The sequence below is a fragment of the Leopardus geoffroyi genome, chromosome A1 (genome assembly GCF_018350155.1).
Source record: "Leopardus geoffroyi isolate Oge1 chromosome A1, O.geoffroyi_Oge1_pat1.0, whole genome shotgun sequence".
Lineage (NCBI taxonomy): Eukaryota > Metazoa > Chordata > Mammalia > Carnivora > Felidae > Leopardus > Leopardus geoffroyi.
Genome location: NC_059326.1, coordinates 176,601,068 through 176,616,647, shown reverse-complemented (window position 1 = coordinate 176,616,647; position 15,580 = coordinate 176,601,068). Strand labels below are relative to the sequence as shown.

Genomic DNA, 15,580 nt, shown 5'->3' with positions numbered 1-15,580 from the left:
GTCGAAAGGCATCCCAAGAGATGAGATGGCAAGTGATAAATTTGGGGAAGATATTTGTAACACGTAGTCAACAAATGATTAGTATATAAAATAGATAAAGTCCTACAAATTCATAAAACTAAAACAATCTGATAGGGAAATGAGGAAAAGACTTAAACAGATATTCTACATAAGAGGAAACAATTACGGCCAAGAAACCTATGACAAGGTACTTCATCTTGTTATTACTCATAAAGATGCAAAATAAAACCACATTGTCATTTCACACCCATCAAACCAGTGAAAATTGTAAGTGTGACAATATTAAGTATTAGGATAGAGAGCAGCTAGATAGAAGGATCACCTACCCTTGGTGTCAGGTGTGTGAACCATACTGATGCCATCTTGGACAAATCCGCCATGATGACCGGTCTAAGACCTGAAGCTTTCTTGAACACCAGCACCCCCCCCCCCCCCCCCACACACACACATACACACATTCTTTCTTTTTGTCTAACCACGCCCTTAAATACACCCTTGGGACATAACATCCTTGATCTGCTCAGGAGATAAGACTACCAGCACTGTGCTCTCCAGTCTGTAGGCTCAAAAAGCAGGTCTTGCAGGAGGTGGGGTCACGGAGATCTCCTCCTCTTCCAGCTGCCCAAGACACACCCGAGGCATACTTCTGTCTGTAAGTCCCCTTAATAGACCACTTCTCCTCAGGCTGGGCTTGTCAGCTTTTTTCTTTGATCTTATGTCTCCTTTAGAGGTCGTTTTCATATACCTCCTTTACACAGAACAACAGTGTACGTTGGGACTGTTGCACTGAAAAATAACACACATATATCTTATGACCCAGAAATTTCATTCTTAATTATATTAATAGAAAAACTCTTACACATGTGCACCAGGATATATGTATTAGAGTAGTCATAACTGTGTTGTTTATTAAAAATCCTGAAACCAGGGTGCCTGGGTTTCTCAGTCAGTTAAGTGTCTGACTCTTGTTTTGGCTCAGGTCCTGTTCTCACGGTTTCATGAGTTCGAGCCCCACATTGGCTCTGTGCTGGCAGCTTGGAGCCTGCTTGGGATTCTCTCTCTCTACCTCATTGTCTGTCCCTCCCTGCTCGTGCTATCTCTGTCTCTAAATAAACTTTCCAGTTCCATCCACGTTGCTATAAAATGTCAGGCAGAGAAAGACAGATACCATATGTTTTTACTCATATGTGGATCCTGAGAAAGTCAGCAGAAGACCAGGAGGGAGAGGAAGGGAGAAAAAAAACAAGTTGCAGAGAGGGAGGGAGGCAGACCATAAGAGACTCTTAAATACTGAGAATAAACTGAGGGTTGATGGGAGGTGGGGGGCGGAGGGGAAGTGGCTGATGGGCATTGAAGAGTGCACCTGTTGGGAGGAGTACTGAGTGTTATATGGAAACCAATTGGACAATAAGTTTCATATTAAATAAATAAATAAACATCAAGGTGGACACAAAATTAAATGTCCCATCAAAAATAAATAAATAAACTGAAAAAAAAAAAAATCCCCAAACCACTTCACATCCACATTAGGATGGCTATTATTGAAACACCAAAAAAAAAAAAAAAAAAAAAAAAAAAAAAAACCCGAAAAAACAAAAAAACACACAAACAAAAACAAAAACAAAAACAAATCCCAGAAAAACCCAAGAATAAATGTTGACAAACATATGGAGAAATTGGAACCCTTGAGCATTGCTGATAAGAATGTAAAATGGTACAGCTGCTGTGGAAAACAATAAGGCAGTTTCTCTAAAATGAAAAATAAATTAACATATGATCCAACGATTTCACTTATGTACCTGAAAGCATTGAAAGTAGAGACTCAAACAGATATTTGTACACCCAGGTTCAGAACAGCATTAAGAGGTGAAACGTTGAAACAATACCCGAGTATCCATCAATACATGAATGGATAAACAAAAGTTGGTATATACATACAATGGAATATTATTTATCTTTTTAAAAAGGAAGGAGGGGTGCCTGGGTGGCTCAGTCGGTTGAGCATCCGACTTCGGCTCAGGTCATGATCTCGCGGTTTGTGAGTTCGAGCCCTGCCTCGGGCTCTGTGCTGACAGCTCAGAGCCTGGAGCCTGCTTCGGTTTCTGTGTGTCCCTCGCTCTCTGCCCCTCCCCCACTCACGCTCTGTCTCTCAAAAAAGAAAAATGTCAAAAAAAAACATTGTTTTTAAAAGGAAGGAAATTCCAGCACATGCTTCAATATGAATGAAACTTGAGGATATTATGCTAAAATAAACTAGTCACTAAATGACAAAGACTTTCCATTTAAATGAGGTACCTAAAGTAGCCAAACTTACAACAGCAGAAATTAGAATGGTGGTTGTCAAGGGTTAGGGGGAGGAGAGAAGGGGAAATTATTGTTTAATGGGTACAATGTTTCAGCCCGGAAAGATGAAAAAGCGCTAGAGGAGGGCGGTGGTGACGGTTGCACAACAATGTGAATGTACTTAATGCCACTGAACAGGATGCTTAAAAAATGGCTAAAATGGTAAATTTTGTGTTTATACAGGTTTTACCACAATAAAAATAGATCTTTAATCATTTTCTTTAATAAAAAAAAACATTTTAAAGATGAAAAAGAAAACCTGGAAACCATCCACGTGTTGATCAGCAGGAGAATGGATACATAAGTCTGAGCGCAATATACACATGCAATGTAGTACCTCAGAGCAGTGACGGTGAATAATCTACGCCTGCTTACAGCTACGTGGATGAATCTCACAAACATAATAAATGAAAGGGGCAAGTTGCAAAATAATACACTCCCATTATATAGTTTAAAACATTACATCGTTTGGGGACACCATGTACAGAGAGTAAAACTATTAAGAAAAACAAAGGAATAGGGCATCTGGGTGGCTTAGTTGGTTGAGTGTCCGATTTCAGCTCAGGTCATGATCTCATGGTTGTGAGTTCGAGCCCCACATCGGGCTCTCTGCTGTCAGTCTGTCCCACAGAGCCCGCTTCAAATCCTCTGTCCCCCTCTCTCTGCCCCGCCCTCACTTGCACTCTTCCCCAAATCAATAAATATTAAAAGGAAAAGAAAAGAAAAGAAAAGAAAAGAAAAGAAAAGAAAAGAAAAGAAAAGAAAAGAATGACTCACACAAAACTCAAGATGGTGACTACCTCTGGGTGGATTGAGAGGGAGGGGCATGTAGAGATTTCTAAGATATTGGTGATGGTCTATTTCCTAAGCTGGGTGATGGATACATGGATATTCATTCTACAATTCTTCAAGTTACACATCTGTGTTATATACTCTTTTGGTGTGCATATACCTATACACAGAAAATATTAAAAAAAAAAACTTTTTTTAACCTATACATAAAAAAAAAACGCTGGAAGAACTCTACACATGATGTTGTCTCAGTAGAGAAGCTATTTTACTTTTTGTTTTCCTGTATTTTTAAAAATATTATTTCATATTTTGATAGTGAAAGAGGAGTTAAATGATATTAGGGGCATCTGGGTGGCTCAGTCGATTGAACGTCGGGATCTCACGGTTGGTGAGTTTGAGCTGCGCATCTGGCTCACTGTTATCAGCGCAGAGCCTGCTTCAAATCATCTGTCCCCTTCTTTCTCTGCCCCTCTGCGCGTGCTCTCTCTCAGAAATAAAAGAAACATTAAAAGAAAGAAAAAAGAAAAATTATATTAAGAAAAAAGAAGAGAGATTTTCCCTCAGGTTTGTGCAGAGAAAAGGGAAATGAGGGGACATGGGTGAAAGCTTTGGGCTTCCCTTGACTCTAGTGGTAGCAGAAGATGACATTAAAATTTTGAGGCGAAATGCGAATTCAGAGATAATGAGTTTCCACTGCAGTTGAGGTAGGAAATGGTTCCTCCAAAAGTGAACTCCCCAGTCCCTCTTCTCAGGAAATCCCTGCCAGTTTCAAGAGTGGGCAGAGGGTTTTGTTGCCCTTTTGAAACAAGGGACATAATCAAGAAGACGAAGCCACGGGGCTCAACCAGCGCTTGTCAGCATTGATTTCTTATGAAAATTTTGGCACGCATCCCCTTTCAGCAGATGAAAGAGAAGAAAAAGAGGAACAGCACAGAGCTAAGAGAAATAGTTGAGCTGGAAGATGGTTTGAGAAAATAGGGCTCAACCAGTCACCATACATCTGGATAGTATTAGCTGCCATTTGGTAAAGTTAATTCCAGACATGTTGGGATTCTCCTTCCACACTATCATCTTATGTATCTCCTTTCTCTCTCGTATCATCACTGAAAGCTCAACACACGACACCAGACTCCACTGTTCACTGTTTTGAGGCAGGCATGTCTTTCACAGACATATAGGCGGCACTCACCACGAGTACAGGGCTTGTCTGGGGCCTGGAGATACAGATGAATGAGACAGGGACCCTCACTTCAAGGAGCTCACCCTCAAGAGTGGGAGGCAGATATAATGGCAGTTAGAATGGGATGGAAAATGTTTTGAAGCCCATAAGTACAAAGCATTGTGGGCCACAGCACAGAGGAGGGACATCTAACCCAGCCTGGGGGTAACCAAGACTCTATCAAGTTGCAAAGGATTTGTAGGGATGCGTACAGGATGAGTAAAGGAGGCAAAGAAAGGTTAAGGTGAAGAGCAGGTCCAGGCACCTGGGTGGCTCAGCAGGTTAAGTGCCCAGCTCAGGTCACGATCTCACAGTTCATGAGCCCTGCGTCAGGCTCTGCGCTGACAGCTCAGAGCTTAGGGTCTGCTTCAGATTCTGTGTCTCCCTCCCTCTCTGCCCTTCCCCTGCTCATTCTGTGTCTCTGTCTCTCTCGCTCTCAAAAATAAATAAACATTGGGGCGCCTGGGTGGCACAGTCGGTTAAGCGTCCGACTTCAGCCAGGTCACGATCTCGCGGTCCGTGAGTTCGAGCCCCGCGTCAGGCTCTGGGCTGATGGCTCAGAGCCTGGAGCCTGTTTCCGATTCTGTGTTTCCCTCTCTCTCTGCCCCTCCCCCGTTCATGCTCTGTCTCTCTCTGTCCCAAAAATAAATAAACGTTGAAAAAAAAAATAATTAAAAAAAAATAAATAAACATTAAAACCATATGGGCAAGGAAGTGGGGGAGAACTAATGGTGCGGCATGAAGGCAACCTTCAGTGGTTTATTTTTTCTGGAGTGTGATTTTGTGATATAAGAAACAGGTGTTTGGTCTTCATCCTATTTCTAACACAGAGCTTCTAAAACCCTTAGACTTTCCTACAAGATAAGCACAATAAGGTTGTCTTTTATTATTCACAATGATCCCCTTCCAACCACACCTGAGTTTCCATTAGTGAGGTGACTTTTGGAAAGCCCCTAAGGATGGTTCCCCTTTGGCAGGGGAACCAACAACTTCTTTGGCAGGGTTGTAATTTAGCCCCTCCACCAACTTCAGGAAGGGGAGAAGGGCTGGGGATTGGGTTCAATCACCAATGGCAATGACTTGATCAATCATACCTATGTAATGAAGCCTCCATAAAAGCCCAAAGGGACACAGGGTTTGGAGACCTTGCATGTCGGTAAACATGTGGAGGTGCTCGGAGAGTGGCAGCTCGTCACCCCTTCCTACATACCTTACCCTACGTACTTTATCCGGCTATCTGTATCCTTTATGATATTCTTTACAATAAACTGGTAAATGTAAGTAAGTAAACATCTGAGTTCTGTGAGCCTACCTAGCAAATAATTTAACCCAAGGAAGAGGTCTCAGGAACCTCTCATTTATAGCTGGTCACTCAGAAACACAGATGACAACCTGGACTTGAGGAGGGCACCTGAAGCGGGGCAGTCTTGCGGGGTTGAGTCCTTAATCCATGAGATCTGGTGCTATCTCCAGGTAGATAGTGCCAGAATTTAGTTAATTGCTTGGAGGTGCTGGAGAACACATTCCGAATGGAGCATTGACCAAGGGAGGCTGGGGAATTTATAAGGAGCCCTGTCTAGAAGATCTTGTCTTACCAGGTTGGGGGACTTAGACCCAGCCCCAGGTACCGGGCAACCATGGAGGTATTTTAACAGGAAAGAGAGGTGGCCAATTTGTCCCATGCATTATGATCAATCTCCTTTAAATGGCCCATGTGATGATGTCATAAGCCAAAAGAAACATGGTACAAACCACAAGCAGATTAGGTAAAGGGCAGGTAGAGTTCAAATTTGGAAAGACATGTCCACGTCTGAGTCCTGCTTCACTACTCACCGGCTGTGGTGAGTCACTTATGTCCTCTGAGCCACGGTGTGATCACCTGTAGTGGGGCTGATGTGATCACCCAATAAAACACCATGAGCTCAAGTGTAGATCTGTATTTGCCTGAAAAAAAAAAAAAATCTCTCAGATATGTTATTGATCCAAAGATTAAAAGGCAGATTAATATGTATGACAGCATTAATCTGAAAAGAAAAAGAAAATATATATGTGTGAAAAATGCAGAGAAAAAAGTTGGAAGGATTCACACCAAATTGAAACACAGCTTACCTCTGGGGAGGCAGAGGAAAGTCATGACTGGAGCTAGAGATCAAAGGGGGTCTTTGCCCTATCTGTCAAGTTTTCGTTTTCACCTGGAAAATGTATTCCTACACTATTTGTGTATTTAAAAATTAATTTTTAAATAACCTGACAAAAAACCCTTGACAGACAATAGATTTTTCAGTCAACGCTCTCTCCCTTCTGCTTATTTTCATAGGGAGATTTGGGGTCTTTCCAGTTCCATTTCCTAATTCACCCTAATTCCAATCACAGTTGGAAGCCGGTCATAGTCACTTAACAAATATTTGTAGAAGACTTTTTCCAATGGGGTCAGCGGGCTTCTTGCAAGTGGGTTAAAGGTCTCTCTTGGCCAATCTCTGACCCCAAGGTCTCCCCTGGAAGCTGCCTGAAGAACTGAACTTGGTCCTCAGTCGGGCCCCTGAGGACACTGCTGTCCCTCTGGCCTTTTGGTGGACCCTCAACTCTGTGGGAATCTCCCACTCCTGCTCCTCCTTCCTGGCCTCAGAGCTCTTGGCTGGGAAAGCGGAGCGATGTCTGTGGCTGTTTTCTTCCCACAGAAAGGCTGGGGTCACTATTGGCCACCAAAAAGCCCTGTCCAGTGAAGAAAACCTTTAGCAGTGGTCACCTCTGCTGGGGAGTGGAGGGAGGGACGAGAGAGACTTCACTCTCCATTGTGGACCCTTTTTCCTATTTGACTATCTGTTTTCCATATGTTATGTTTTAAATTAGGTAATTGCTATTCCTTTAATTGATTAGTACATGAAAACAAAAGAAATCACAAAAGCGAATTCTATTTTAATAACTCTGATTTAGACCAGGTGAGATTTCTTGATAAATATATGACTTGGGGGGTGGGCAGGGCAGAAAGAGGTCATTTGATGGGGTGACTCTTCTGGAGAGGAGGGTCCAACTGTCATCTACACCCAGAACACCCAAACACTTCCTAGGGCTCAGTCAGGATTTCTTGAATTTAACTCGGTAGGAAGCCATGTCTAGGGTCTGCTAAAAATGTACTTGTTTTGGAAAGGAGGAAAAAAAAAAAAAACGGAGGAAACTCACAGAGCAAGGAGGGACCTTGGGTGTTCTGACAGATCTCCTCCCCTCACCGATATGGCCATGAGACCAGACTGGGGATGAAACTTGAGATCAAGCTAGAACCAGATTGTAAGTAGTAGGGGCTCCAGAGGTACCTGAGTGGCTCAGCTGGTTAAGTGGCTGACTCTGGATCTCAGTTCAGGTCTTGATCTCAGAGTTGTGAGTTCAAGCCCCACTTTGAGCTAGTGGATGTGGATCCTACTTAAAAAACAAAATAGTGGGGGCTCTGATATGACCACAAGATAACTACTTGACCCTCCCGACTATCCTGTGAAGTGGATGCCCTGTCCATTTTGCAGGAGAGGAAACTGAAGCTATAGCAGAGAATGAGACAACCTCATGGTGACAGACAGGAATCAACGGAACTAGGTCTACGATTCTGCTCTCTGAACCCAAAGCTTTCTCTTGTGCCTTTGATCTCACCTCATGTTATGCAACTCTTGGGGTCACAGTGAGCCAGCTTTTCATTTGGACTTTTTCCATTTGCAGGCACCTTGGAAACTGTTTGGATCTGGCTGGGAACCCCTAGAACGTATTATTATTGGACTTCTGTATATTTATCACTATTTATGGGATGCTAAACATGTGTGTGAAAGGAGTTCCCGTCCTGTTCACTGGTGCATCATCAACTTGCGAATGAATGAGCAAATGACCTCTATTCCTCCAAGATCTCCCCCCTTTACACAAAAAGAAGTTAAGGCTCTGAGAGCTGAAGGGACTGACTTTGGTTACACGGCAGTCACACCCAGGCCTCCCTTTTCTATTTCCTCCTCAGAGTCAAGTTTGGTTTGACACCCCGCCAATCACCAGCTCACCCTGAGGAAGCATAGCACAGTCATCAGCTGGGAGAACAGACCCACTTGCCCCAGGTTGGACGTCAGCACTGTCAACACATGGTGACGCCCACACACTGTGACACACACACACATGCTTGGGCCACACAGAAGCCTCCCCAGTCTCCCCACGGCCAGCCAAGGAGCCGGAATGGAGGGAGGAGCCCACGGGGAAGGGGGGCACAGTTGAGTCTCTGGCCACGCAGGCCCCGCTCCACCCCAAGCCACCCCACAGACAACGGAGGAAAGGGTCCAGGTGGGCGTCAGGTGAGAAACATGATGGAGGCGAGCAGGTGGCACTGAGTCACGTAGCTCGTGGAGACGACTGCTGGCGGCAGAAGTTAGCACTGTCTGGGGGAGACTCAGACACGGGACCTGCACAGCCCTTGAAAAGTGTGGATGAAACACCGCACCCTAGGCTGACCAGAGGTCCACCATCTGTGTGAGACAAAGGCCCCCTTCCTGCATGGACCTAATGCCACTACCTTTGCATTCATTCTCCCTAGAGGTCTCAGAGTGGAAGGGTGTGAGTCAACTGCAATTTTATTGACATAATACACGTGCCTGATTCTATGCTAAATCCTGGCCCTATATCAAGGCATTTAATATGATATAAACGCTACACAGTTTACCAATGAGCAGACTGGGGCACAGAATGGTTCGGTAACCCACTCACGGTCACACAGCCGGGATAATAGGCTAGCACAATCCAAAGCCCTCTGGGTCATAAGCCCCACAGAGCAGGAGCTCAGTGAGTAGTTAATGTGCCAAGGAGAAAAAGGTCAGGCAGGTGGATCTCAAGAAAGAGGCAAGACTGAACCACACTCGCAAGAGAAATTAGGTCCGCCTAGATTTATCTGGATTCAGAGACAGAGCGAGGACTCATGAAAAAGGAAAAAGGTGGGACTCAGAAAAAGAGGATCCAAAGAATTGAGGTTTCCTCACGTGCACTGAAAAGCTAGAAGGTTATCTGCCAGGGGCTCATGACCAAGTAGTTTCCTGCATGGCTGTGGGGAGCACCTGGACATTAATATAAAATGGAAACACTGAGCACACTGCACCCATGTATCCTTCTACCAAATATGCACCTGTGTGAGATACAGAGCTTGGTGGGGGCGCCTGGGTGGCTCAGTCGGTTGGGCGTCCGGCTTCGGCTCAGGTCATGATCTCGAGGTCCGTGAGTTCTTCTTTTTTTTTTTTTTTTAATTTTTTTTCTTTTTTTTTCAACGTTTATTTATTTTTGGGACAGAGAGAGACAGAGCATGAACGGGGGAGGGGCAGAGAGAGAGGGAGACACAGAATCGGAAACAGGCTCCAGGCTCTGAGCCATCAGCCCAGAGCCCGACGCAGGGCTCGAACTCACGGACTGCGAGATCGTGACCTGGCTGAAGTCGGACGCTTAACCGACTGTGCCACCCAGGCGCCCCGAGGTCCGTGAGTTCGAGTCCCGCATCAGGCCCTGTGCTGATGGCTCAGAGCCTGGAGCGCACTTCGGATTCTGTGTCTCTGCCCCTCGCCTGCTCATGCTCTGTTTCTCTCACTCTCAAAAATGAATAAATGTTTAAAAAATTAGAAAAAAAAAAGATACAGAGGTGGGTGCTGGGGCAAGAGATACATCCCCCCTCCACATATATGGTTACTTGTTCATCTAACATTCCCTGATCCCTGTAGAAGAAACCTGATGATTTAGCCTCCCAGCGCCCTTCCCATCTTTGTCAATGCTGCCCTAATGTTTCTTTAGGAAGTCACCCTTCTCCCATCTAAATCTACGTGTGTAGGATGGGGCTGACTGCACTCCAGGCACTAGCGGCTGGTATTCACACACCATTCTCCTTGAGCCACTGGTCAGGGCTGGGGCCTAAGCCAGGCCCTCGTGGGTCAGCCCAGGAGACCTCACTGGAGGTGTCAGGAGCCTGGTCATCATTATCTACTGAACTTGCTGAGCAGGAAAATGTTAACCTGGAGCGACAGATGGACATTTGCCACCACAAAGGGAAAGTTTACCTTGAAATGAAGCCAGAAGAAAAAAGATGAGCCCAGAATGGAGAGAGGGATTCCTGATGCGATTGTTGAAGTGCCTAGATCCAACTGTGCCTGAAACCCAAATCTACCTCTGGACTTTATCCCCCCCCTGAGATGGTGTGCATTGATTTGAGATGATCTCTTTCCCCTTCAACCGAAAGAATTCAGACCAAGTCATCCGTATAGGTGAGCTCAGGGGCCCCTTCCCGGCCTCCCAGGACCTCTGGTGCTGCCCACACCACAGCATTTACCACACTAAGATGCCTCCACACAAGAAATTAGTGCCCCTGACCCTGGTTTTTTACAGTGGTACCACATTTTTGGTCACCTCCTCCCTAACTTCTTGAAAGCAGGGATGTGTCATGTTCATCCAAAAGTCCCGTCACAAAGAGGTATTCAGTGAATGACTTACAATGAATGAATGTCCTCCGGTGAGGAGACTTTAATAGAGACTCTGTTTGTCCAGAGGCCTAAGTTACCCTCAAGACCTCTCTGAGCTGACAAAAGATTATTATTTCTTAATCTCTCTCTATCCAGACCACATCTGAACCAGCCACACCCATGGAACACAAACCAGTCTCTCATTACAGAAAAGGAAATCTGACCCAGCTATTCCCCGGCTTAAAACACCTTTCAGTGACGTGTTCGGCAGGAGGCGGTGGAGGCAGTGAGCATTTGGATCCAGGGAACATTCCACATTATAGTACACTCGTCTGTTTATTGATTGATTTAGCAAGCATTTAATTAGCACCTACTGTGTGCTAGGCACATGTTACTTCATCTTCACAGCAAGGTTTTAGGACCATGTATTTGTTCCGCTTTATAACAAACCACCCCACACCTGGTGGCTTAGAGCAACAAACATTTTGTTATCTCACAGGATCCTAGCAGAACTCGGCTGGATACCTCCAGGTCAAGGTCTCTCGTGAGGTCACAATCGGGCTGTCCACCAGGGCCGCAGTCATCTCAAGGCTTGGCTGAGGCTGCAGAATCCATTCCCGAGCTCACGCACAAGGTTTTGGTCAAGCCTCAGGAGGTTCACGCTTGGCCCTCTCACACTCGGCCTAACTCACACAGGCTTCTCCACAGGGCTGCCTTACAACACGGCTGCTGGCTCACCCCGGGCCGCTGATGTGAGTGACAGCAAGAGTGCCCAAGACAGAAGCCGCGATCTCTTTGTAACTCCGTCTTAGGAGTAATATGCCATTACTCCTGCCACATTCTGTTCATTAGAAGTGAGTCAGTAAATCCAGTTTACAGTCTAAGAAAGGGGATTGCACAAGGATATGAATACCAGGGGGTGGATTGATTCGGGTGGCGAGTTTAGAGGCTTCCTGACACAGATGAGGTGTTATTAGCCTTCATTTCATACTCAGACGCCCAGCTAGTTAGGCAATGTGTCCAGGTCGCTCAGCCAGAGTGCTGACTGACCAGTTGGGGTGAGGCGAAGGAAGGCAGGGAGAAGGTGCTGGTGGAAAAACAAATGGGGATAGAGTCTATATTAATTGTACCACCGTGTAACTGATTACCTACAACTTTGTGGCTTAAAAGAAACGTTTCTTATCTCACATCCTTCCAGGAATTCAGAGGCAGCTTGGCTGGGTGGTTCTGATTCAGGGTCTCTCATGAGGCTGTAGTTAAGCTGTGGGCCAGAACTGCAGCTTTGAAGATTTGACTGGGGCTAAGGATCCACTTCCGGGATGGCTCACTCACACGGCTGTTGATGGAAGGCCTCAGTTTCTGGCCGCATGGACCCCTCTATAACAGTGCCTGAGTATCTTCGCAACACAGACGCTGGATTCCTCCAGAATAAGTGATTCAAGACAGCCTGAGCGGAAGCCTCAATGCCCTTTATGACTTTGTCTCAGGAGTCATACACTGTCATTTCTGCAATGTCCTGTTGGTTACCCAAGTCCGTCCTACTTGTTGTGGGAGGTGATTACACAAGGGCATGGGAACATCAGTGAGGACCATTGGAGGCTGGCTATCATAGAGTCCTACAAGATTAGTAATCCTAAAACTCGGTTTTTATTAAGTCACTCCTCTGGTCCAAGAGACCCAGAGCTTTCCCACATACTGCAGCACAGTCGGATTTCCTTAGCCCTATCTCCCACTGTCTTTTGGGTGGATGGATCACCTGGGACTGGCAGCCTGGTCTGCTTACAGACCCCAACAGTCTCCACAGAGATCCTCGTGGATGTGCTCCCCTCCCCAGCCCCTCTGTTCTGTGGGAAAGCCTACTTCCCTGGGAAGCCTCCATCCAGCCTTTGACACAGAGGCATTGCACCCCTACTGCGTGCAGGCCCTGGCTGGATGCTGTGATACAAGAATGAGCAGACATCCGTGCTCCCTGGAGAGCTTCCAGTCAAGATGGGGAGGTTGACATTGGCCAGTTAACGATAATGTAATCACAAATTGTGACACGGTTTCCCCAGGAAAACTACTGGTGCCATGCAAACATATAGTGGGGAAGAACCTGGATGATTCTATATATAATATTTGAGCTGCCAAGTAATTAACTAGTCTGAGGCAGGTGCATCAGCATTAGGTTCAGGTGTCAGCAGCTGAAAATCCAAAATAAAGGTGGCTTATATAAGATAGATGTTTATATCTCGCTTAGACATCCGGGGAGGTGTTTAAGGACAGGTACTGTGCCACTCAGTGACAGGGACTCAGGCTCCTTCTATCCTGTTGCTCTGTTCTGCATGACCTTCTTCACGTGGTCCATGATGGTGGCATCCACATTCTGGGCAGCTATGTGGAAAAAGCGAGACAGAGGATAATATATACCAAGTATCCCTGAAGCTGCCATAGATGCTTCCCCTTACATATCAATGGTCAGAACTTAGTCACAAAGCCACACCTAGGTGCAAGGGGAGCTGAAAAATGCAACTTTCATTCTGAGAACCCATATGCCCAGCCAAAAATTGGAGCTCCATCACCATGCAAAAATAGCAATGATAGTCAACCCCACCTTGCATTATTCTGTACCAGGCACTGTCCTAAGTCCTTGACATATGTCAACTCATTTCTTTTTTTTTAAATGTTTTTAATTTTTTAATGCTTATTTATTTATTTAGTGTTTATTTATTTTTGAGACAGAGCACAAGTGAGGGAGGGACAGAGAGAGAGGGAGACACAGAATCCAAAGCAGGCTCCAGGCTCTGAGCTGTCAACACAGAGTCTCACGTGGGGCTTGAACTCACGAACCGCGAGACCATGACCTGAGCCAAAGTCAGATGCTCAACTGACTGAGCCACCCAGGCACCCCTTTCTTTTCTTCTTCTTCTTTTTTTAATTAAAAAAAAATTGTATCAGCTCATTTTACCCTCCTAACAAATCTGTGAAGAAGTTACTACTATTGTCCCCATTTTATGGATGGGGAAACTGAGAGACAGATGTAAAATAACTCAGTAAGTGGACATGCTGGAACATGAACCCATGAGGTGTGGCTCCAGAGTCTGGGCTCTGTCCACATGGCTAACAGTCCTGAAGAAAGGGAGAACAGACATTGGGAGACATTGCCCCTATAAACAGGGTGGAAGACAAAGAAGAAAGTGCTCCAGGCAAAAGGAATAGCCAATGTAAACCCCGCCCCAGTCTGGTTGCGGGGAGCAAGGTCTTTACAGCAGTGCTTCTGAAACTTAAATGTGCCAACAAATCTCTTAGAGATCATGCTTTTAAATGCAACCTGATTCAATAGGTTGGGGCTGAGGCCCCACAAACAGTGGTCTGGGCCCCGTGGCAGGCCACTCAAGGCCCCTTCACCTTTCTTGCTACCCCAGACTTCCAGTTTAGGCTGATGTCCTTCTCTCACTTCAAAGTGCCAGGCCACTTGTAGAAGGAAAGAAAGAAAGAAAGAAAGAAAGAAAGAAAGAAAGAAAGAAAGAAAGAAAGAAAGAAAGAAAGAAAAGAGAGAAAGAAAGAAAAGAAAGAAAAGAAAAGAAAGAAAGAAAGAAAGAAAGAAAGAAAGAAAGAAAGAAAGAAAGAAAAGAGAGAAAGAAAGAAAAAGGAAGGAAGGAAGGAAGGAAGGAAGAAAGGTAATGCTGGATGGAGGTCAGAGGGAGGAAGAGGTAACTGGTCAGGCAGTAGTGTATGCTCCAGGGGAAGATTTTGGTTCACCCCCCACCCATAGTGCTGTCACAGTGCATTCTGAATCCTCCCAGAGGAACCAGGTACCATGATTTACCTCTTTTTATAGATGAGGAAACTGCCCTCTGGTCCTGCTTTTAGAACACGAGCCCCCACCTTCCTCCCCTGGGATTTTTCAAGCCCTATGACTGAAACCTTGGAGGTGGGGCCAGCAATAGAACCCCAGGGGAAGTTCGGAATTAGTTTCCTTTACACCAGTCTTGTGTTACCTCAACTATCAACTCCTCTAATCCGCCAATCCTGGAGGGAGGTGCTGATTACGTGTGAATTTTGCAGGATGAAATTGAGGCTCAGAGAGGTCTGCCCTGGGTCAGGTCACAGACTTGGGCAGGCCTCACTCTGCCTGAGACAACCAGCATGTCCTGTATGGACCTGGCTCACAGCCGGCTCTCAATGAATACCGTTGGAATGAACCATAAACAGGTGCAGGCAGAGGCAGCTATCTGGTCCACCACAGTCACTTCGGGTGATTGAGCCCATATCATGTGCCAGGCACTGCACTAAGCCAGTCTCCCAACTTTCTTATCTGACCCCCAGGAAAATGCCCCTCAAATGCCATCAGTCTCTTTGTGCGTACGTGGAAAGGGTGGGGGCTCAGAGATGCCAAGTGTCTTTCCCAGAGAGGCACAGCAGGGAAATAGATGGTGGGTTCACTTTATAAATCTAGGATTGCCTTATCTCCTCCTGTCACAGAGCTAGACGCTGTGCGCGACCCAAATCTGGATCATTCATTCAATTTAATCCTTACAACTCAAGGAAACCGTTTTACAAATGCAACAGGGCTCTGAGAGGCTGAGGTTTGCCCGAGGCCACAGAGAGAAAGTGAAGGAAAACACAGTGGGGGCTTCGAAGGAAGAAATGCGTCTCTGTGGGTTCCCTGCCCCGGCCCCAAAAGGTCGGCCCCTCCCCCTACGCGCCCGCGGGCCCCTTTAACCGGGCGGCGGAAGGGGCGGCGGGGGGCGGCGGACAGCGCCCAATGGGC

General features: G+C 45.9%; 1 long non-coding RNA gene across 1 annotated transcript; it reads right to left on the bottom strand.

Moving 5' to 3' along the window:
• Window positions 1-11,142: 11,142 nt before the first annotated feature.
• On the bottom strand, window positions 11,143-15,544 carry LOC123610534. Its single transcript, XR_006718180.1, has 2 exons — window positions 14,636-15,544; window positions 11,143-13,200 (listed from the first exon to the last, which is right to left on the bottom strand). It is a non-coding gene; the product is annotated as an uncharacterized LOC123610534 (long non-coding RNA).
• Window positions 15,545-15,580: the final 36 nt, after the last annotated feature.